The sequence below is a fragment of the Oncorhynchus tshawytscha genome, linkage group LG01, assembly GCF_018296145.1.
Source record: "Oncorhynchus tshawytscha isolate Ot180627B linkage group LG01, Otsh_v2.0, whole genome shotgun sequence".
Taxonomy (NCBI): Eukaryota; Metazoa; Chordata; class Actinopteri; order Salmoniformes; family Salmonidae; genus Oncorhynchus; species Oncorhynchus tshawytscha.
Window position 1 is genome coordinate 73,285,470 of NC_056429.1, and position 23,837 is coordinate 73,309,306.

Consider the following 23,837-nt stretch of genomic DNA (forward strand, 5'->3'; position numbering starts at 1 on the left):
ATTAAACCTGACAAAAATATATGTAACCTCTCTTCCTGCAGTTGCTTTAAATTAACATTCAAGTGGTTCTGGAAGTTCTTCTCAGATGAGTATTTTGTTGCTTTGAAGCATCTATCAGCGTGTTTCTGATACAGCCTCCCACATGAAAAAAATACTATAGTATAAGTATTCACGGTAGTGTTTTAGCATATTTTTGTTGTTGTCGCAGAACCTCAGCAAAAGTACTACAGTGAATACTGATCTGTCTCTGATCTGTGGAAACGTCTTGGTCAAACCCTCTGGTCTGCCACAGTAGTTAGTACTCTATAGTAAAATGTAGTATTTTTCATGTGGGCTAACTGTAAAATATGCTTTAGCTACACTTATGTCTGTCAAGTAATTTTTGGGAGCTTATGGGGTTACACCTGATTTTAACACATCCAGTTGTGATATTGCAACAACAAAGACTTTACACCAAACAGCAAACACTGTTTTATTCCCGCGGACATGATTGCACATCACTGCACGCATGATGGATGTACTACGGTGTTTTCTTATTACGTTGCTGAATAATCGCCTCCCCAAAAACAAAACAAAAACAATAATAAATGCACCTAAAGCGACCAGTGGCGCTGTTTAACCTTCACAGAGCTCAGCTTTAACGCACCCCTCAAGGTGTTTCTGAACCAGCCCAACATTCATATATGCTGATATATGGTTAAGCTGCTACACATATGGGGGTGTGTCTGTCAAGTTAATCTTTTCAGGCTAATGTGGCTGATCTTATTGGGATGAGCAAGACGAGTTGGAACTATTCATTACTCATCCATTATAATGATGAACAGATGAGACCAAGAATAACAAAGAAATGATGCTCCACTCCCTACCCCCCTTTCAGTTTGTGTTTCCCAAAATATATATAATAAGGACACCCCCCCCCCTTGACCCCAAACTATCCTATTTATATGCTGCATATAAGAAAAAAAGCATAAAGCAGAAGATCCTCATAATGATCCTAATCATCCTAAACAGCCCTGAAGGAAGGGAGGAGTGAGGAGACACAAGGGCCTGTCCTCCTGTCTTGTCCTAGCAGGGAGCCTTCTGATAGCCAGATGGCCAAGCCCTGTCCTGTGGGGGGGTCCATTTGTCATCCTGTTTTCATTGATCCCCAACTTTGGTAACCAGCTAGGTAATAAGGGGCACGCCTACCCACCCTGTTATTCTGTAGAGGTGAGAGAAGGAGAAGAGAGAGGAGGAAAGGAGAAGAGGTGGAGGAAGGAAGGAAGAGGGCGAGAGAGAGGAGAGGTAGGGAAGAGAAAGAGGAGGAGAAAAGAGGAGGAAGAGAGAGGAGAATTTAAATATTTTATTTAACCTTTATTTAACTAGGCAAGTCAGTTAAGAACAAATTCTTATTTACAATGACGGACTACTAGAAGGTAAAAGGCCTCCTGCGGGGAAGGGGGCTGGGATTAAAATAATACAAAATATATAAATATAGGACAGAACACACATCACGAGAAGAGAGACAACACAACACTACATAAAGAGAGACCTAAGACAACAACATAGCAAGGCAGCAACACATGACAACACAGCATGGTAGCAACACAACATGACAACAACATGGTAGCAACACAACATGGTAGCAGCACAAAACATGGTACAAACATTATTGGGCACAGACAACAGCACAAAGGGCAAGAAGGTAGAGACAACAATATATCATGCAAAGCAGCCACAACTCTCAGTAAGAGTGTCCATGATTGAGGCTTTGAATGAAGAGATTGAGATAAAACTGTCCAGTTTGAGTGATTGTTGCAGCTCGTTCCAGTCGCTAGATGCAGCGAACTGAAAAGATGAGCGACCCAGGGATGTGTGTGCTTTGGGGACCTAGAGAAGAGGTAGGGAAGAAACAGAAGAGGGAAGACAGACACACACAGCTCTGGCCCTGATTCTAGCCTTTGGAAGGCTTTACAGTTGTAACGTTCATAAAACGAGGTCGGACAACATGGCCTCTGCTCTGACACTGCACTGATCTGCCCCTGCACGTGTGTGCACACGCAAGCACAAACACACACAAACACACACACTCCCTCCCCTGTAGGATTTCTAATCAGTAGATGACATGTCACCCAGTGGTCTCTTCTGACGTAAACCCTGAGCTGTGTTAAGATTAGAATCTGGGTTTTATTACTGGTAGATTATGGCTATGCCAGCATATGTCCTCTCCACAGGAGCACTACCACTATTTGACACTATCACCATGACTCTGGGTTTGACAAATGGTGATGTAGGGTTGGGGTCATTTCCATTTAAATTCAATTGAATCAGAACGTAAACTGAAATTTTCCTTCTTTTTTCTTCATTGAACCCATCACTGCTGTAATGTGTTGGTCATCATGACCAAGCTTGAAAGCGACAGTGTAAGTACAATTCCTCAACTGAGTTTTTACATCAGTGCAGAAGTGAGGAAATCAGGAGAGAAAGTGACTGGCAGAATGGGTGTTTTATGTGGAGGAAGAGGGCTGCAGTATGTATCTCAGATAGGGGGGAGTGAGGCCTAAGAGGGTTTTATAAATAGGCAACAACCAGTGGGTCTTGCGACAGGTATACAGAGATGGCCAGTTTACAGAGTATAGAGTGCAGTGATTGAGGAGCATTGGTGCCAAATCTGATGGCCTAGTGGTAAAGAACATCTAGCCGCTCGAGAGCAACCTTACCTGCCTTACCTTCATCCTTACCTTCCGATCTATAAATTACTTCTCCGTAATCTAGCATGGGTAGGATGGTCATCTGAATCAGGGTTAGCTTCCTACTGCGTGAGCTATGTTGTTGATGTAAATTGAGAAGAGCGTGGGGCCTAGGATTGAGCCTTGGGGTAGTTCTTTGGTGACAGGCAGTGGCTGACACAGCAGATGTTCTGACTTTATACACTGCACTCTTTGAGAGAGGTAGTTAGCAAACCAGGCCAAAGACCCCTCAGAGACATCAATACTCCTTAGCCAGCCCACAAGACTGGAATGGTGTACCGTATCAAAAGCTTTGGCCAAGTCAATAAAAATAGCAGCACAACATTGCTTAGAATCAACAACAATGGTGACATCATCTAATGGCACAACCAAATGACCTGGATTGCAGCTGAGATTACATTAAAAGTACATAATGCAAGTTTGATCAATGCTGTTCAAGATTCTGCACAGATTATTATAGCAAATGTAGGGAACTCCACAGACCTGCAACATTTGTATGATATCTTGAACAACACATTCCTAATATTGAGTGGCACTCCCACTTTTGGATTCAATTGGTCAAGGCATCAGCTCTACAAGGTGTCGAAAGCGTTCCACAGGGATGCTGGCCCAAGTTGACTCCAATGCTTCACAAAGTTGTGTCAAGATGGCTGGATGTCCTTTTGGTGGTGGACCATTCTTGATACACACAGGAAACTATTGGGCAGAACCTGGCACCTATTACGATACCACATTCAAAGGCACTTAAAACTTCTTGTCTTGCCAAGCCATGAGGTCGAAGGAATTGTCCTTAGAGCTCCGATACAGGATTGTGTCGAGGCACAGATCTGGGGAAGGGTAAAACATTTCTGCAGCATTGAAGGTCCCCAAGAACACAGCAGCCTCCATCATTCTTAAATGGAAGTAGCTTGGAACCACCAAGACTCTTCCTAGAGCTGGCCGCCAGGCCAAACTGAGCAATCGGGGGAGAAGGGCCTTGTACAGGGAGGTGACCAAGAACCCGATGGTCACTCTGACAGAGCTCCAAAGCTCCTCTGTGGATATGGAAAACCTTTCAGAAGGACAACCATCTCTGCAGCACTCCACCAATCAGGCCTTTATGGTAGTGTGGCCAGATGGAAGCCACTCCTCAGTAAAAAGCACATGACAGCCCACTTGGAGTTTGCCAAAAGGCACCTAAAGGACTTTCAGACCATGAGAAACAAGATTCTCTGGTCTGATGAAACCAAGATTGAATGCCAAGCTTCGCGTCTGGAGGAAACCTGGCACCATCCCTACTGTGAAGCACGGTGGTGGCAGAATCCTGCTGTGGTGATGATTTTCAGCGGCAGGGACTGGGAGACTAGTCAGGATCAAGGGAAATATGAACGGAGCAAAGTACAGAGAGATCATTGATGATGAAACCCTACTCCAGAGTGCTCAGGACCTCAGACTGGGGTGAAGGTTCTCCTTCCAACAGGACAACGACCCTAAGCACACAGCCAAGACAATGCAGGAGTGGCTTCGGGACAAGTCTCTTAATGTCCTTGAGTGGCCCAGCCAGAGCCCGGACTTGAACCCAATCGAACATCTCTGGAAATAACTGAAAATAAATGTGTTGTGACGATCCCCATCCAACATGACAGAGCTTGAGAAAAACTGCAGAAAAATTTGTGAGAAACTCCGCAAATACAGGTGTGCCAAGCTTGTAGCTGTGATATGGTAAGGTTGGACCCAGGTGCAAAGAAGAGACCAGACAAGGAATTAATGATTAAGTATAAACTTAATACTTAAAACAGTAGCCACAGGATCACAGTACACTTGAAAAAACAACAAAAACTAAGACTCAAAAACAGGAAACGAACGCACACTGTAAACAATTCAAGCTCCTGCAATGGACAACAGAAAACACACCTCTTTAACAAGGACACAATTATGAAATAATAAGACACACCTGAGTCCAATAAAAGTCTCTAGGGCGGTCTCATCCGCCCTCTGGTGCCAGGAGGACCCATGACAGTAGCATCAAATCCAAGAATACTCAGGGCTGTAATCGCTGCCAAAAGTACCTCTACAAAGGACTGAGTAAAGGGTCTGACTACTTATGTAAATGTATCATTTCAGTTTTTTTTAAAATTCTAAATTTGCAAATAATTTCGACAAACTTTGTCATTATGGGGTATTGTGTGGAGACTTATTAGGGGAGAAAACAATTGAATCAATTATAGATTAAAGCTGTAACATAACAAAATGCGGAAAAATTAAAGGGGTCTGAATACACTGTATTTACAGTAGGCTAACCTCAATATGTGGCCATAGATTGTTAAAATGTGATTGTGTTTTTTTGTTTGTTTATCTGCATTGTTTGTAACTCATTTTTTACTATTGTTGTACATAATGTTTCCGCTACAGTCTCTTATGACCGAAAATACCTTCTAGACATCAGTACTGCGATTACTCACCACGGACTAGCAGAATCCTTTTTCTTCTTTCACGACTCTGACGAGCCCGAGGCAGAAGATATACGGCTCCCTCGGAAACAGGCCCCAACTCCAGTGATCTGCGTGAAGAGGAGGTGGAGAAAGAGAGGTTGCAGGGCAGGCTGCCTTCTGAGGAATAGGTCGGCGATCGAATAAACCCCCACTCCCCTCAACTCTGTTTGCAAACATGCAATCTTTGGACAATAAATTGGACGAGTTATTGGGAAGATTAACCTACCAACGGGACATTAAAAACTGTAACATCTTATGCTTCATGGAGTCGTGGTTGAATGACGACAATATCAAAATACAGCTGGCTGGTTATCTTTTTATGGCTGCAGGGGCAGTATTGAGTAGCTTGGATGAAAAGGTGCCCATTGTAAACAGCCAGCTCCTCAGTCATAGTTGCTAATATTTTCATATTATTATTAGTATTGGATAGAAAACACTCTGAAGTTTCTAAAACTGTTTGAATTATGTCTGTGAGTATAACAGAACTCATATAGCAGGCAAAAACCTGAGAAATTCCACTTCCTTTTTTTTCCCTGAGGTGGCAGATTTTCAACCAAGCTCTCATTGAAATTACAGCGAGATATGGATGAGTTTTCACTTCCTATGCCTTCCACTAGATGTCAACAGTCAATAGAACTTTGTCTGATGATTCTAATATGAAAGGGGGGTCGAATGACACAGGATATAGTCACCACTGCCACGAGTTGACCATGCATTCACCAAGCGCGTTCACAGGGGAAGGACCTGCGTTCCACCGGTCATCTGAAGTCATTCTAATTCTCCCGTTGGAAGGTTATTCAAGATATATGAAAACAACATTCTAAAGATTGACTCAGTACATCGTTTGACATGTTTCTACTGACTGTTACGGAACTTTTGGACATTTCGTCACGTTATAGTGGAAGCGCTTTGTGACTTTGGAATTGTTTACCAAACGCGCTAACCAAAGTAGCTAATTGGACATAAATAACGGACAATTTCGAACAAATCAAGCATTTTTGTGGACCTGGGATTCCTAGGACTGCATTCTGATGAAGGTCATCAAAGGTAAGGAAACATTTATCATGTATTTTCTGATTTCTGTTGAATTCTGTTGGCTTCGGTTCTTAGCGCCGTCTCAGATTATTGCATGTGTTGCTTTTTCTGTAAAGTTTTTTTGAAATCTGACACAGCGGTTGCATTAAGGAGAGGTATATCTATAATTCCATGTGTATAACTTGTATTATCATCTCCATTTATGATGAGTATTTCTGTTGAAACGATGTGGCTATGCAAAATCACTTGATGTTTTTGGAACTAGTGAATCTAATAAACCAATGTAAACTCAGATTTTTTTAATATAAATATGAACTTTATCAAACAAAACATGCATGTATTGTGTAACATGAAGTCCTATGAGTGTCATCTGATGAAGAAAATTCAAGGTTAGTGATTAATTTCATCTTTATTTCTGCTTTTTGTGAATGCTATATTTCGCTGGAAAATGGCTGTGCTTATTGTGGTTTGGTGGAGACCTAACATAATCATTTGTAGTACATTCGCTGAAAAGCCTATTTGAAATTAGACACTTCGGTGGGATTAACAACAAGATTACCTTTAAAATGATATAAGACACATTATAAGATATGTTTTAGGAATTGAAATTATGAGATTTCTGTGGTTTGTAATTGGCGGCCTCTAATTTTCACTGGTATTTGTCATATCAATCCCGGTATTGGGATTGCAGCCATAACAAGTTATAAGATGTACCGGCAGGATAGAACAGCGGTGTCTGGTAAGACAAGGGGCGGCGGTTTATGTATTTTTGTAAACTACAGCTTGTGCACGATATCTAAGGAAGTCTCGAGCCTTTGCTCACCTGAGGTAGAGTTTCTCATGATAAGCTGCAGACCACATTAACTACTGAGAGAGTTCTCATCTATATTCTTTGTAGCTGTTTACATACCTTCACAGTCTGTGGCTGGCACCAAGATAGCATTTAATGAGCAGAATTCCGCCATAAGCAAACAAGTAAATGCTCTCCCACAGGTGGCATTCCTAGTAGCCGGGGACTTTAATGCAGGGAACCTTAAATCAGTTTTACCTCATTTCTATCAACATGTTAAATGTGCAACCAGAGGGAAAATAACTCTGGAACACCTATACTCCACACACAGAGATGCATACAAAGCTTTCCATCGCTCTCCAGTTGGCAATCTGACCATAATTCTATCCTCTGTTTCCTGCTTACAAGCTAAAATTAATGCAGGAAGCAGCAGTGACTAGATCAATAAAAAAATCATCCACACTGAGCTAAAGGCTAGAGCTGCCGCTTTCGAGGAGCGGGACTCTAACCCGGAAGCTTATAAGAAATCCCACTATGTCCTGCGACGAACCATCAAACAGGCAAAGCATCAAGACAGGACTAAGATGGAGTCTCACTACACCGGCTCTGACGCTCATTGGATGTGGAAGGGCCTGCATAGCATTACAGACTACAAAGGGAAGCACAGCCGAGAGCTGCCCAGTGACACAAGCCTACTGGATGAGCTAAACTACTTCTATGCTTGCTTCGAGGCAAATAACACTGGAACATGCATGAGAGCACCAACTGTACCGGAAGACTGTGTGATCACGCTCTCCGCAGCCAATGAGTAAGACCTTTAGACAGGTCAACATTCACAAGGCCGCCTGGCCAGATGGATTACCAGGACGTGTACTGCGAGCATGCGCTTACCAACTAGCAAGTGTCTTCACTGACATTTTCAACATCTCCCTTTCAGAGATTGGAATGCCAACATGTTTTAAGCAGAACCACCATAGTGCCTGCGTCCAAGAACACTAAGGTAAAGAGCCTAAACGACTACCGACCAGTAGCACTCACGTCTGTAGACATGAAGTGCTTTGAAAGGCTGGTCATGGCTCACATCAACACGATCATCCCAGAAACCCTAGACCCACTCCAATTTGCATACCGCCCAAACAGATCCACAGATGATGCAATCTCTATTGCACTCCACGCTGCCCTTTCCCACCTGGACAAAAGGAACACCTATGTGAGAATGCTATTCATTGACTACAGCCCAGCGTTCAACACCAGAGTGTCCTCAAAGCTCATCAATAAGCTAAGGACCCTGGGACTAAACACCTCCCTCTGCAACTGGATCCTGGACTTCCTGACTGGCCGCCCCCAGGTGGTAAGGGTAGGTAACAACACATCCACCACGCTGATCCTCAACACAGGGGCCCCTCAGGGGTGCGTGCTCAGCCCCTCCTGTACTCCCTGTTCACTCATGACCGCACGGCCAGGCATCACTCCAACACCATCATTATGTTTACCAATGACACAACAGTGGTAGGTCTGATCACCGACAACAACGAGACAGCCTATAGGGAGGAGGTCAAAGACTTAGCCGTGTGGTGCCAGGACAACAAAAAAATCAAAAAAATCAAAATCAAATTTTATTTGTCACATACACATGGTTAGCAGATGTTAATGCGAGTGTAGCGAAATGCTTGTGCTTCTAGTTCCGACAATGCAGTAATAACGAACAAGTAATCTAACTAACAATTCCCCCCCAAAAAACTACTGTCTTATACACAGTGTAAGGGGATAAAGAATATGTACATAAGGATATATGAATGAGTGATGGTACAGAGCAGCATAGGCAAAATACAGTAGATGATATCGAGTACAGTATATACATATGAGATGAGTATGTAAACCAAGTGGCATAGTTAAAGTGGCTAGTGATACATGTATTACATAAGGATGCAGTCGATGATATAGAGTACAGTATCTACGTATGCATATGAGATGAATAATGTAGGGTAAGTAACATTATATAAGGTAGCATTGTTTAAAGTGGCTAGTGATATATTTACATCATTTCCCATCAATTCCCATTATTAAAGTGGCTGGAGTAGAGTCAGTGTCATTGACAGTGTGTTGGCAGTAGCCACTCAATGTTAGTGGTGGCTGTTTAACAGTCTGATGGCCTTGAGATAGAAGCTGTTTTTCAGTCTCTCGGTCCCAGCTTTGATGCACCTGTACTGACCTCGCCTTCTGGATGACAGCGGGGTGAACAGGCAGTGGCTCGGGTGGTTGATGTCCTTGATGATCTTTATGGCCTTCCTGTAGCATCGGGTGGTGTAGGTGTCCTGGAGGGCAGGTAGTTTGCCCCCGGTGATGCGTTGTGCAGACCTCACTACCCTCTGGAGAGCCTTACGGTTGAGGGCGGTGCAGTTGCCATACCAGGCGGTGATACAGCCCACCAGGATGCTCTCGATTGTGCATCTGTAGAAGTTTGTGAGTGCTTTTGGTGACAAGCCGAATTTCTTCAGCCTCCTGAGGTTGAAGAGGCGCTGCTGCGCCTTCCTCACGATGCTGTCTGTGTGAGTGGACCAATTCAGTTTGTCTGTGATGTGTATGCCGAGGAACTTAAAACTTGCTACCCTCTCCACTACTGTTCCATCGATGTGGATGGGGGTGTTCCCTCTGCTGTTTCCTGAAGTCCACAATCATCTCCTTAGTTTTGTTGACGTTGAGTGTGAGGTTATTTTCCTGACACCACACTCCGAGGGCCCTCACCTCCTCCCTGTAGGCCGTCTCATCGTTGTTGGTAATCAAGCCTACCACTGTTGTGTCGTCCGCAAACTTGATGATTGAGTTGGAGGCGTGCATGGCCACGCAGTCGTGGGTGAACAGGGAGTACAGGAGAGGGCTCAGAACGCACCCTTGTGGGGCCCCAGTGTTGAGGATCAGCGGGGAGGAGATGTTGTTGCCTACCCTCACCACCTGGGGGCGGCCCGTCAGGAAGTCCAGTACCCAGTTGCACAGGGCGGGGTCGAGACCCAGGGTCTCGAGCTTGATGACGAGCTTGGAGGGTACTATGGTGTTGAATGCCGAGCTGTAGTCGATGAACAGCATTTTCACATAGGTATTCCTCTTGTCCAGATGGGTTAGGGCAGTGTGCAGTGTGGTTGAGATTGCATCGTCTGTGGACCTATTTGGGCGGTAAGCAAATTGGAGTGGGTCAAGGGTGTCAGGTAGGGTGGAGGTGATATGGTCCTTGACTAGTCTCTCAAAGCACTTCATGATGACGGATGTGAGTGCTACGGGGCGGTAGTCGTTTAGCTCAGTTACCTTAGCTTTCTTGGGAACAGGAACAATGGTGGCCCTCTTGAAGCATGTGGGAACAGCAGACTGGTATAGGGATTGATTGAATATGTCCGTAAACACACCGGCCAACTGGTCTGCGCATGCTCTGAGGGCGCGGCTGGGGATGCCGTCTGGGCCTGCAGCCTTGCGAGGGTTAACACGTTTAAATGTCTTACTCACTTCGGCTGCAGTGAAGGAGAGACCGCATGTTTTCGTTGCAGGCCATGTCAGTGGCACTGTATTGTCCTCAAAGCGGGCAAAAAAGTTATTTAGTCTGCCTGGGAGCAAGACATCCTGGTCCGTGACTGGGCTCTCCCTCAACGTGTTCAAGACAAAGGAGAGGATTGTGGACTACAGTAAAAAGAGGACCGAGCACGCCCCCATTCTCATCGACGGCTGCAGTGGAGCAGGTTGAGAGCTTCAAGTTCCTTGGTGTCCTTATCACCAACAAACTAACATGGTCCAAGCACACAATGACAGTTGTGAAGCGGGCACGACAAAACCTATTCACCCTCAGGAGACTGAAAATATTTGGCATGGGTCCACAGATCCTCAAAAGGTTCTACAGCTGCACCATCGAGAGCATCCTGACTGGTTGCATCACTCCCTGGTATAGTTCTGATGTCTTCACTATTATTCTACAATGTAGAAAATAGTTAAAATAAAGAAAAACCCATGAATGAGTAGGTGTGTCCAAACTTTTGACTGGTACTATAGTCATTGTTTGTGTGTGTCTGTCTGTAAGTTGTTGTTCGTATGTATACTGTCACGACTTCCACCAAAGTCGGTCCCTCTCCTAGTTCGGGCGGCGTTCGACGTCACCGGCTTTCTAGCCATCGCCGATCCATCTTTCATTTTCCATTGGTTTTGTCTTGTCTTCCCTCACACCTGGTTTCAATTCCATCAATTACATGTTGTGTATTTAACCCTCTGTTTCCCCCAAGTCCTTGTCCGGAATTGTTTCTTGTAGTGCTTGTGTACGTCATGCTGGTGGATACCGGGTTTTGTTTGACCCATTCATTTAATGTTCTGTTTACGGTGTTTATGTTTATTAAACGACAACGTTGTAAAACAGTTTTCGCTCTCCTGCGCCTGACTTCTCTGCCGCCAGTACGCACAACGTTACATATACGTTTGATTTTGGAGTGTAAAAAAAGTGCAAAAAAATGACAAATAATATATTATAAAATACAAAAAAGAAACCCTAGGCCTATTTGCATGATCTATTTGTAGTTGAACCCTGAGTTGAATTGAAACAAAAGCTGTTGATGACATCACAAATGCTATATAGGCTTAAATAATATAATTTATAATATATGACTTGATTACATTTGGTTACATTTAATTTGCTCTGTTAAACGTACCCTTTGGAGGTACAGTGCCTTGCGAAAGTATTCGGCCCCCTTGAATTTTGCAACCTTTTGCCACATTTCAGGCTTCAAATATAAAGATATAAAACTGTATTTTTTTGTGAAGAATCAACAACAAGTGGGACACAATCATGAAGTGGAACGACATTTATTGGATATTTCAAACTTTTTTAACAAATCAAAAACTGAAAAATTGGGCGTGCAAAATTATTCAGCCCCCTTATGTTAATACTTTGTAGCGCCACCTTTTGCTGCGATTACAGCTGTAAGTCGCTTGGGGTATGTCTCTATCAGTTTTGTACATCGAGAGACTGAAATGTTTTCCCATTCCTCCTTGCAAAACAGCTCGAGCTCAGTGAGGTTGGATGGAGAGCATTTGTGAACAGCAGTTTTCAGTTCTTTATTCCTCAATGTCATCGGAAGAATCCCGGAACATGTTCCAGTCTGTGATAGCAAAACAGTCTGGTAGTTTAGCTTCTGCTTCATCTGACCATTTTTTATAGACCAAGTCACTGGTGCTTCCTGCTTGAATTTTTGCTTGTAAGCAGGAATCAGGAGGATAGAGTTGTCGTCGGATTTACCAAATGGAAGGCGAGGGAGACTCTGTACGCATCTCTGTGTGTGGAGTACAGGTGATCTAGAATTTTTTTCCCTCTGGTTGCACATTTAACATGTTGATAGAGATTTGGTTGAACTGATTTAAATTTCCCTGCATTAAAGTCTCCGGCCACTAGGAGCGTCGCCTCTGGGCCTCTGGGTGAGTGGGTTCCTGTTTGCTTATTTCCTTATACAGCTGGCTGAGTGCGGTCTTAGTGCCAACATCTGTCTGTGGTGGTAAATAAACAGCCACGAAAAGTATAGCTGAGAACTCTCTAGGCAAGTAGTGTGGCCTGCAATTTATCATAATATACTCTATGTCAGATGAGCAAAATCTAGAGACTTCCTTAGATTCTGTGCATCAGCTGTTGTTTACAAATATGCACAGACCGTGTATCCCGCTAGCTGAATATCCATGTCCCTATTCAGCCATGATTCCGTGAAACATAGGATAATACAGTTTTTGATGTCCCGTTGGTAGGATATTCGTGATCGTACCTCGTCTAATTTATTGTCCAATGATTGCATGTTGGCGAGTAATATTGACGGTAACAGCAGCTTTCCTAGTTGTCTTCTGCGGGTCCGGAGGAGACATCTGGCTCTTCATCCTCTGCGTCGCTTCCTTTTGCCAATAATTGGTATGTCTGCCCTGTGGGGTGTTTGGAGGATATCGTGTGAGTCCTGCTTGCTGCTGTTGTTGTTGAAAAAATCTTTGTCTAATCCGAGGTGAGTGATCGCTGTCCTGATATCTAGAAGCTCTTTTCTGCCGTAAGATACGGTTGCAGAAACATTATGTACAAAATAATGTTTAAACCCCCACATAATAGCACAATTGGTTAGGAGACCGTAAAACGGCTGCCATCTCCTCCGGCGCCATTTTTCCAACCATCACTAGCCAAACTGTCCACTGGGCAACGAGACACATCCCTCCATCCATCTTTCCATCTAACTCCCCTCTCACAGACAGACACTAAACACCTGTGCCTAAACGGGCATGCAGGTTAGTTACTACAGAGAGAGACATAGGAGTGAGAGTCAGAAAGGCAGAGTGAGACAGAGAAAGAGAGAGGAGGGAGAGAAGCAGAGAAAGAGAGCAAAAGAAAAAAGGAGAGCTGGGAGAGAGAGAAGCACTGCACATGGCTTACATAACTGTCATATCAACCCTCACAATACTTAAAACTAGTTTCCATCTTAACCCAGCCAGTCTCGCTGTAGCCTACAAGCTCAATCAAACCCAAGAGTTACAGTAGCACAGATGGAACACAGACAGTAGCAAGCCAATGCAATTTCTATGTAGTGTTCCTTCCACTTTGCAAGTCAATAGCTTTTCTAAAATATCTTTCTTTCTTTCTCTCTCTCTCTCTCCCCTCAACCTCTCCCTCTCTATGGCTATTGCTGCTATGCTGCAGTCATTTTCTAAGGAAGGGGGGTAAAGCAGCTTTGTTGCTATAATACGCCAGGCTATAATGCTTGCCCCACTTCCCCCTCTGCTTTCTGCTTTCATTGTGTAAGCACAATATACATAAAACATGATTTGCCCGCTTCAATTTCTGACTTTTATTCAAAGGGGGATTTGGTGGCAGACAACATTAGAGCTAAATAGTCTCCTTCTGATCTCTGCAAAAAATAGTGAGAGAAAACAGCCTGATAGAGAAAGAGCAAGAGAATAGAGAATGAAGAGAGAATGGAGCAAACAGTGGAGAATAGAGATGGAGCTGTGACCTCCAGACATTGAACACAGGACAACTGTCTATATGACTAATGAACTCCATTTATCATCTAGTTAAGAGGAAGTGAAAGGAGACTGTGTTTGCCTGTACTACAGATGATAGCTACATCTATACCGTTACACTGACTGAATGGATCCCCTATGGCCATTGGACACTAGGATCTGTCCTTGTTACTCTACATTAGGAATAGTAGACGGTATCTGCCTATGACCCTGTTACTTTGAGAATCTAAGGCCTTTCTTTCTTTCCTCCCTCCCTCCCTCCTTCCTTGTGCAACTACTATGGATCTAATCTCTTGTGGACAGACGCACGTAACATAAATGGTAGTAGCATCTGTCAACAGATTGTGGGATGTGACGACTAACTAGGAACTTTGTTCTGTTAAGCAGAATTTTGGTCACTGATCATTTAGACAAAACATGATTTCGCATCATTCAAATTTCGGAAGGGGAGAGGACATTTGGCCCATAGATTTGCCCGAAACTGGCTGAGAGTTTCGATTTAGAGGGGTGGAGACTTGGCAAATCTGATTAGTATGTTTTCTCGAGGATCTGACGCAATTATGCAAGAATTTAGTTGTGGGAATTACAGACCTAACAGCATTAACAACAGGTCTACTACATAGTTTCCACCATTACCGTTCCCCTGTATATTATCCGTACCAGAGGGCATCAGGCTTGCTGATCATCAGTGGTTCTGAAGTGACGGTTTAGTATTACAACCTACCAGCAGAGGGTAGACTCTCAGACTCAATGCCCAATGGAAAAACACACAGGGCTAGAGTCAATCCGGTCCACAAAAGAGCCTTGTTATAGTGTGATAGACATTTAAAGGTCATTTCTGATTGAGCCAACATACATGTATGCAGCATTTAGCAGTCTCAGAAAACGCGGGATTGTTGATGTTGACCGCGCTTTTACCCTGGATCATCTGCCTGGATTGAATGTAGCTCCTAATTGCTCCTCAGAATCTCGACTCGTTCTTAGCTGATAATATAATGACGTTTTATGTGGTGTGTACTGTGATGAACAACACACATAGAACACCTAAGAACAGTCTTCTCTGGAAAATAAATAAATTGCACAATTACATTTCAGCGACATTTGAAAACCCATTTGAGTTGTTTCCAGGCCTTTGGCTTTCAAGACACCATCACAGCCTGGTAGCTATTGATTTACTAATTCAATTCACTTCATTCAGCTCTCTTTTTTCTATCTCTCCTTTATTTAACCAAGAGGTCCCATGAGAGAGTATCTCTTTCCACGATAACCTGGACATTGTGACTTCATCGTCCCCATTGTGATCTATTGGTCTGCTGTTAACAACCGATCAATACTTATCTTTTTTTCACTGTTCTTTTCTCTTCTCTTGTCTTCTCGCTTCTCCTCTCTTTTCTTCCTTTCCTCCCTTTCCTCTACACCAGATATTCCCAAACTGGGGTACACGCAATGCCGTCGGGGGTACGGCAAATAAATATCTTCACATTTACAAACAGTACATTTATATTTTCCAACAGGGCTATACATTTGGGTGAGGTTTTTTTCTTGACTGAGTAGCCTCGTTTCACTGCCAAAAATAAAATGAAACCATCTAGTGTTCTGCGAAATAACAACACAACGTCAATACAGGTTGTAGTCAAATGATTAACATCCAATCACATGAACCGTTACTCTCTCGCAGGAAACCTTCACTCTCGTGGGAAACCTTCACTCTCTTGCAGGAAACCTTCACTCTTGCGCAGACATTTAGAAACGAAACATGACAATATGAAAAATAAGCCACGGGAGTTTTTTGAGAGAGAATAAAGACGACTTTCGAGTAGTAAGACATGCACAGACTGTGTGTGGAAAATGATTTAAGACTGAGTCTCTCCAATGCAACCCAACATGGTAGAGTTATGTCCATCCTTTCAAGCATACCCTTCTCAGTAACCTGTGTTGAGTTATTCACAATTTTTGATGAACAAATAAGGTTTATATGTAAGATGGCTAAATAAAGAGTAAAATGATTGATTATTATATTATATACATATATATTATTTGTCCTATAAGAGCCATTTGTCACTTCCCACGAGCCGGGTTGTGATAAAAACTCATTCTTATGTTTAATAAATGTATATATAGTGATGGCAAAAAACAACATTTGCAGCTGGATGTTGAATGTTTGAAGGGGTACGGGACTATAAAAGTTTGGGAACCACTGCTCTACACTCTTCTTCTCTCCCCTTCTCCTCTCTTGTCTAAGTATTCTGTTAATTGTTCTTCTCCTCTCATCTGCTCGCCCCTAATCTTCTCCACTTTCCCCCCTTCTACTCTTCCCCCTCCTTCTCTTCTCCCAGAACGACACTGCAGCCTTGTCCAGTACCCCGAGGGCCTTCTCAGAGCTTTTCCAAATTCGGGGTACAATCCACCTGTCAAGGAATTCAGTCTGGAGGGAGGGAATCATTTTATTTCTGTTATGCATACCTCAGACACTGTACGTATTCTTCTTCTCTCTCTTTTTCTCTGTCTGAGGGTATACCGTGTTGTGTGGAAGAATGTTTGAGACACTACGAGACCAGCTTAATCTCTTTCTCTCTCACACACACTAATTCTGACACTTTCTACTCCCTCTATTTCTGCTCAAAGACAGGGAGCAGAGATTGAGTTGCCATGGGGGCAAACCTGTCTGCATTTTCTCCATATATCTACTGTAGAAAACAGCTTGACTGAACAGTCATCACTGTATAGCACAGATCTAGTGAGCAGCCATCACTGGAGAAACCAGATCCCGCTGAACAGAACTGTACATCTGTCATCCACTTTGACTTTACTTTTAACTTCATAGTGAGGAAAAGAGATTATATGGCTTGTCAAGATAAGCAACTGCAGTACTAAGACTGTCACGCCCTGGCCATAGAGAGGCTTTTATTCTCTATTTTGGTTAGGCCAGGGTGTGACTAGGGTGGGCATTCTATGTTCCTTTTTCTATGTTGTTGTATTTCTTTGTTTTTGTTTCAATCAGGGACAGCTGTCTATCGTTGTCTCTGATTGAGAACCATACTTAGGTACCTCCTGCCCATATGGGTGGGTAGTTTGTGGGTAGTTGCTTTCTGTTTTGTGTTTTGCACCTGACGGAGCTGTTTCGGTTGTTCTTTTTGTTACTTTGTATTTAGTGTTCAGTTCTATTTAATAAATGACAAACACGTACCACGCTGCGCTTTGGTCCTCACCTTCTTCCACTAACGGCCGTTACAAAGACCTTGAATAATTGTTGTGCAGAGGGTCCCTGGTTCAAGCCCAGTCCAGGGAGGAATAAACTGCTACATAATGCTTATCATTGAAATTAATAAATAATCTCTCAGCATTGTTGCAGTCAGTCTTGGAGGGAAGGTTATTCTACAGTAGTGTTCCAGGTCAGGTGTCTATTAGAACCATGGAAGACATCTGTGATACAGTAGGATGATGTCCTTGTATGAGATCAGAACCCATATTCATAACGCCTCAGAATAGGATTGCTGATTTGGGATCTGTCCATAAAATATGAATCATTATGATCTAAAATACAAATTGTTACTTCATCACAATGAGTCAGGAGCTGTAAAACCTCAGGTCCTGTTCCATGACTCGGCTCAGCACATAGCTGGCCAGGACACTGCCTGACAGACAGGTCAGTACTTAATGTGAGTCCTACTGGAGTAGGAAGAAGCTAGGGACAGAGAAAGGGATAGAGGGTTGTCATTAGTTACCACAGCCACCAAGTCATAATTATGGTAAATCCCTCATATTTCTACAATTTATCTTCTTAATATCAGATTTTAAAAGTACCCCTTACCTTAACCTTAACCTTAATCAGACTGCTAACCTTATGCCTAACCCTAACCTTAAATTAAGACCAGAAAGCAAATTAGTGACGAGTGGAAACTGGGATAGAGGGATAGAGAGAGATGGAGAGAGAAAGGGATAGCGAGGAACAAGAAGACTCAAGGGGAAAGAGAGTAAGTCAGACAAAGAGAGACATGAATGCCAGACACCACAGGAATGCTCATAAAGTGAAATTGTTTCTAAACTGTCATTTCTGGAGGAGCATCGGCCATTTCCTCTGTTTGTGCCTGGGGATGAGCTGTGGTCAGTATGTGTGTATGTGTGTTGTGGTTGGTTACAGTCACTCCGCCTAAAGCAGGAATAATGAACAAGATTAGTGAGAGGTCGACCGATTATTAATTTTTAAATTTGTAATAATGACAATTACAACAATACTGAATTAACACTTATTTTAACTTAATATAAAACATCAATAAAATCAATTTAGCCTCAAATAAATAATGAAACATGTTACATTTGGTTTAAATAATGCAAAAACAAAGTGTTGGAGAAGAAAGTAATATCTGCCATGTAAAAAAGCTAACGTTTAAGTTCCTTGCTCAGAACATGAGAACTTATGAAAGTTGGTGGTTCCTTTTAACATGAGACTTCAATATTCCAAGGTAAGAGGTTTTAGGTTGTAGTTAATATAGTATTTATAGGACTATTTCTCTCTATACCATTTGTTTTTCATATAACTTTGACTATTGGCTGTTCTTATAGGCACTTTAGTATTGCCAGTGTAACAGTAAAGCTTCCGTCCCCCTCCTTGCCCCTACCCGGGCTCGAACCAGGAACACATCGACAACAGCCACACTCGAAGCATCGTTACCCATCGCTCCACAAAATCCACGGCCCTTGCAGCGCAAGGAGAATAACTACTCCAAACCTAAAAGCGAGTGACGTTTTAAACAGTATTTTCGCACACCCAGCTAACTAGCTAGCCATTTCACATTGGTTACACCAGCCATTAGGCTGATAGGCTTGAAGTCATAAACAGTGCTGTGCTTGAGAAGAGCTGCTGGCAAAACGCACGAAAGGGCTGTTTGAATGAATGATTACGGGCCTAACTGCTGCTCAGTCAGACTGCTCTATCAAATCATAGACTTAATTATAACATAATAACACACAGAAATACGAGCCTTTGGTCATTAATATGATCGAATCTGGAAACTATAATTTCGAAAACAAAACGTTTATTCTTTCAGTGAAATACGGAACCGTTCGGTATTTTATCTAACGGGTGGCATCCCTAAGTCTAAATATTACTGTTACATTGCACAACCTTCAATGTATGTCATAATTATGCAAAATTCTGGCAAACTGTTGCATATACCCTGAATCTGCGTGCAATGAACGCAAGAGAAATGACACAATTTCACCTGGTTAATATTGCCTGCTAAACTGGATCAGTAGTTATAACTCAAATCAAATCAAATTTTATTTGTCACATACACATGGTTAGCAGATGTCAATGCGAGTGTAGCGAAATGCTTGTGCTTCTAGTTCCGACAATGCAGTAATAACGAACAAGTAATCTAACTAACAATTCCAAAAAACTACTGTCTTATACACAGTGTAAGGGGATAAAGAATATGTACATAAGGATATATGAATGAGTGATGGTACAGAGCAGCATAGGCAAGATACAGTAGATGATATCGAGTACAGTATATACATATGAGATGAGTATGTAAACCAAGTGGCATAGTTAAAGTGGCTAGTGATACATGTATTACATAAGGATGCAGTCGATGATATAGAGTACAGTATATACGTATGCATATGAGATGAATAATGTAGGGTAAGTAACATTATATAAGGTAGCATTGTTTAAAGTGGCTAGTGATATATTTACATCATTTCCCATCAATTCCCATTATTAAGTGGCTGGAGTTGAGTCAGTGTCATTGACAGTGTGTTGGCAGCAGCCACTCAATGTTAGTGGTGGCTGTTTAACAGTCTGATGGCCTTGAGATAGAAGCTGTTTTTCAGTCTCTCGGTCCCAGCTTTGATGCACCTGTACTGACCTCGCCTTCTGGATGACAGCGGGGTGAACAGGCAGTGGCTCGGGTGGTTGATGTCCTTGATGATCTTTATGGCCTTCCTGTAGCATCGGGTGGTGTAGGTGTCCTGGAGGGCAGGTAGTTTGCCCCCGGTGATGCGTTGTGCAGACCTCACTACCCTCTGGAGAGCCTTACGGTTGAGGGCGGTGCAGTTGCCATACCAGGCGGTGATACAGCCCGCCAGGATGCTCTCGATTGTGCATCTGTAGAAGTTTGTGAGTGCTTTTGGTGACAAGCCGAATTTCTTCAGCCTCCTGAGGTTGAAGGGCGCTGCGGCGCCTTCTTCACGATGCTGTCTGTGTGAGTGGACCAATTCAGTTTGTCTGTGATGTGTATGCCGAGGAACTTAAAACTTACTACCCTCTCCACTACTGTTCCATCGATGTGGATGGGGGTGTTCCCTCCGCTGTTTCCTGAAGTCCACAATCATCTCCTTAGTTTTGTTGACGTTGAGTGTGAGGTTATTTTCCTGACACCACACTCCGAGGGCCCTCACCTCCTCCCTGTAGGCCATCTCGTCGTTGTTGGTAATCAAGCCTACCACTGTTGTGTCGTCCGCAAACTTGATGATTGAGTTGGAGCGTGCATGGCCACGCAGTCGTGGGTGAACAGGGAGTACAGGAGAGGGCTCAGAACGCACCCTTGTGGGGCCCCAGTGTTGAGGATCAGCGGGGAGGAGATGTTGTTGCCTACCCTCACCACCTGGGGGCGGCCCGTCAGGAAGTCCAGTACCCAGTTGCACAGGGCGGGGTCGAGACCCAGGGTCTCGAGCTTGATGACGAGCTTGGAGGGTACTATGGTGTTGAATGCCGAGCTGTAGTCGATGAACAGCATTCTCACATAGGTATTCCTCTTGTCCAGATGGGTTAGGGCAGTGTGCAGTGTGGATGAGATTGCATCGTCTGTGGACCTATTTGGGCGGTAAGCAAATTGGAGTGGGTCTAGGGTGTCAGGTAGGGTGGAGGTGATATGGTCCTTGACTAGTCTCTCAAAGCACTTCATGATGACGGATGTGAGTGCTACGGGGCGGTAGTCGTTTAGCTCAGTTACCTTAGCTTTCTTGGGAACAGGAACAATGGTGGCCCTCTTGAAGCATGTGGGAACAGCAGACTGGTATAGGGATTGATTGAATATGTCCGTAAACACACCGGCCAGCTGGTCTGCGCATGCTCTGAGGGCGCGGCTGGGGATGCCGTCTGGGCCTGCAGCCTTGCGAGGGTTAACACGTTTAAATGTCTTACTCACCTCGGCTGCAGTGAAGGAGAGACCGCATGTTTTCGTTGCAGGCCGTGTCAGTGGCACTGTATTGTCATCAAAGCGGGCAAAAAAGTTATTTAGTCTGCCTGGGAGCAAAACATCCTGGTCCGTGACTGGGCTGGATTTCTTCCTGTAGTCCGTGATTGACTGTAGACCCTGCCACATGCCTCTTGTGTCTGAGCCGTTGAATTTAGATTCTACTTTGTCTCTGTACTGGCGCTTAGCTTGTTTGATAGATAGATAATGCGGTCTACATTTGATTGTGAGGAATTCTAAATCAGGTGAACAGAAGGATTTGAGTACCTGTATGTTTCTTAAATCACACCATGTCACGTTGGCCATAAGGCATACGCCCCCGCCCCTCTTCTTACCAGAAAGATGTTTGTTTCTGTCGGCGCGATGCGTGGAGAAACCCGCTGGCTGCACCGCTTCGGATAGCGTCTCAGCTAGTGATTATGATTGATTGTTTTTTTATAAGATAAGTTTAATGCTAGCATTCAATTTACCTTGGCTTCTACTACATTCACGTAACAGGCAGGCTACTCGTGGAGTGCAATGGTTAGAGCGTTGGACTAGTTAACTGTGCGGTTGCAAGATTGGAACCCCTGAGCTGAAAACTTGAAATCGGCCCTAATTAATCGGCCATTCCGATTAATCGGTTGACCTCTAGTTCTTATAGGCACTTTAGTATTGCCAGTGTAACAGTATAGCTTCCGTCCCTCTCCTCGCTCCTACCTGGGCTCGAACCAGGAACACAACAACAGCCACCCTCGAAGCAGCGTTACCCATACAGAGCAAGGGAAACAACTACTCCAAGTCTCAGAGCGAGTGACGTTTGAAACGCTATTAGCGCGCACCCCGCCATTTCACATCAGTCATAAACAGCTTCTGTGCACGAAAGTGCTGTTAGAATGAATGCTTACGAGCCTGCTGGTGCCTACCGTCGCTCAGTCAGACTGCTCTACCGAATCATAGACTTAGTTATAACATGATAACACACAGAAATACGAGCTTTAGGTCATTAATATGGCCGAATCCGGAAATTATCATCTCGAAAACAAGACGTTTATTCTTTCAGTGAAATACGGAACCGTTCTGTATTTTATCTAACGGGTGGCATCCATAAGTCTAAATATTCCTGTTACATTGCACAACCTTCAATGTTATGTCATAATTATGTAAAATTCTGGCAAATTAGGCAGCCCAAATTGTTGCATATACCCTGACTCTGCGTGCAATGAACGCAAGAGAAGTGACACAATTTCACCTGGTTAATATTGCCTGCTAACCTGGATTTCTTTTAGCTAAATATGCAGGTTTAAAAATATATACTTCTGTGTATTGATTTCAAGAAAGGCATTGATGTTTATGGTTAGGTACACATTGGAGCAACGATACGCGCCGCATCGATTATATGCAACGCAGGACACGCAAGATAAACTAGTAATATCATCAACCATGTGTAGTTAACTAGTGATTATGTTAAGATTGATTGTTTTTTTATAAGATAAGTTTAATGCTAGCTAGCAACTTACCTTGGCTTACTGCATTCGCATAACAGGCAGGCTCCTCGTGGAGTGCAATGAGAGGCAGGTGGTTAGAGCGTTGGACTAGTTAACTGTAAAGTTGCAAGATTGGATCCCCCGAGCTGACAAGGTGGAAATCTGTCGTTCTGCCCCTGAACGAGTCAGTTAATCCACCGTTCCAAGGCCGTCATTGAAAATAAGAATGTGTTCTTAACTGACTTGTCTAGTTAAATAAAGATTAAATAAAGGTGTAAAAAAAAAAAAAAATCGGCCAAATCGGTGTCCAAAAATACCGATATCCAATTGTTATGATCGGCCCAAATTAATCGGCCATTCCAATTAATAGGTCGACCTCTAGTATTGATGTCATGGGAGCAAATCCTCAGGTAGGCCCTCAGTTACACTTACAGAATAGAGGAACTGCGTGTATGTGTGTTTGTGTCTGCCTGTGTGTGTGTGTGTGTGTGTGTGTGTGTCTGCCTGTGTGTGTGTGTGTGTGTTAAATCAAATCAAATCAAATTGTATTGGTCACATACACATGGATAGCAGATGTTAATGTGAGTGTAGCGAAATTCTTGTGCCTCCATTTCTGACAGTACAGTAATATCTAACAAGTAATCAAACAATTCCTCAACAACTACCTAATACACACGAATCTAAAGGGATGTTAGAAAGAGAGATAGAGACAGAGAGATAGAGATGATGAGTGTGTACCTATGTAATTGATGAAGTGGTTTGAGTTGGATGCAGACAAAAGAAAGTTAGGGTGGGGATTCGTGTGTGTGTGTGTGAGTGTGTGTGTGCATGTATGGGTTGGTTCTTCTATTCTCATGGGTACCTAAAATCTACCTAAAATAAACAAGGATAGTAAAACAAGGAAAATTCTCCCTTGTCCCCATGAGGCTATTTTAAGCTCAGGGTTTAGGTTTAGGGTTCAGGTTACAATTAGGGTTAGAATTAGGGTAAGGGGTTAGTGGTTCGGGTTCGGGTTATTGTTAGGAGTTAGGTTTAGGGTTTTGGTTTGTGTTACGGGCAGAGGTGAAAGTAAGGCAGTACGGTCAGGTACGACGTCCCAGCAAAATAAATAGTAGGGTATGCCGTACCGGTAA

The 23,837-nt window shown here is 43.4% G+C and overlaps 1 protein-coding gene across 1 annotated transcript in view; it reads right to left on the bottom strand.

Annotated features, from left to right (window-relative positions):
- The window catches only part of lzts2a (leucine zipper, putative tumor suppressor 2a), an 89,618-nt gene that overhangs the window by 36,505 nt on the left and 29,276 nt on the right, over positions 1-23,837 (bottom strand). Inside the window, exon 2 of the mRNA XM_024429768.2 lies at positions 5,171-5,268. The gene's annotated coding sequence lies outside the window, so the exon portion shown is untranslated. The remainder of the gene's footprint in view (positions 1-5,170; positions 5,269-23,837) is intronic.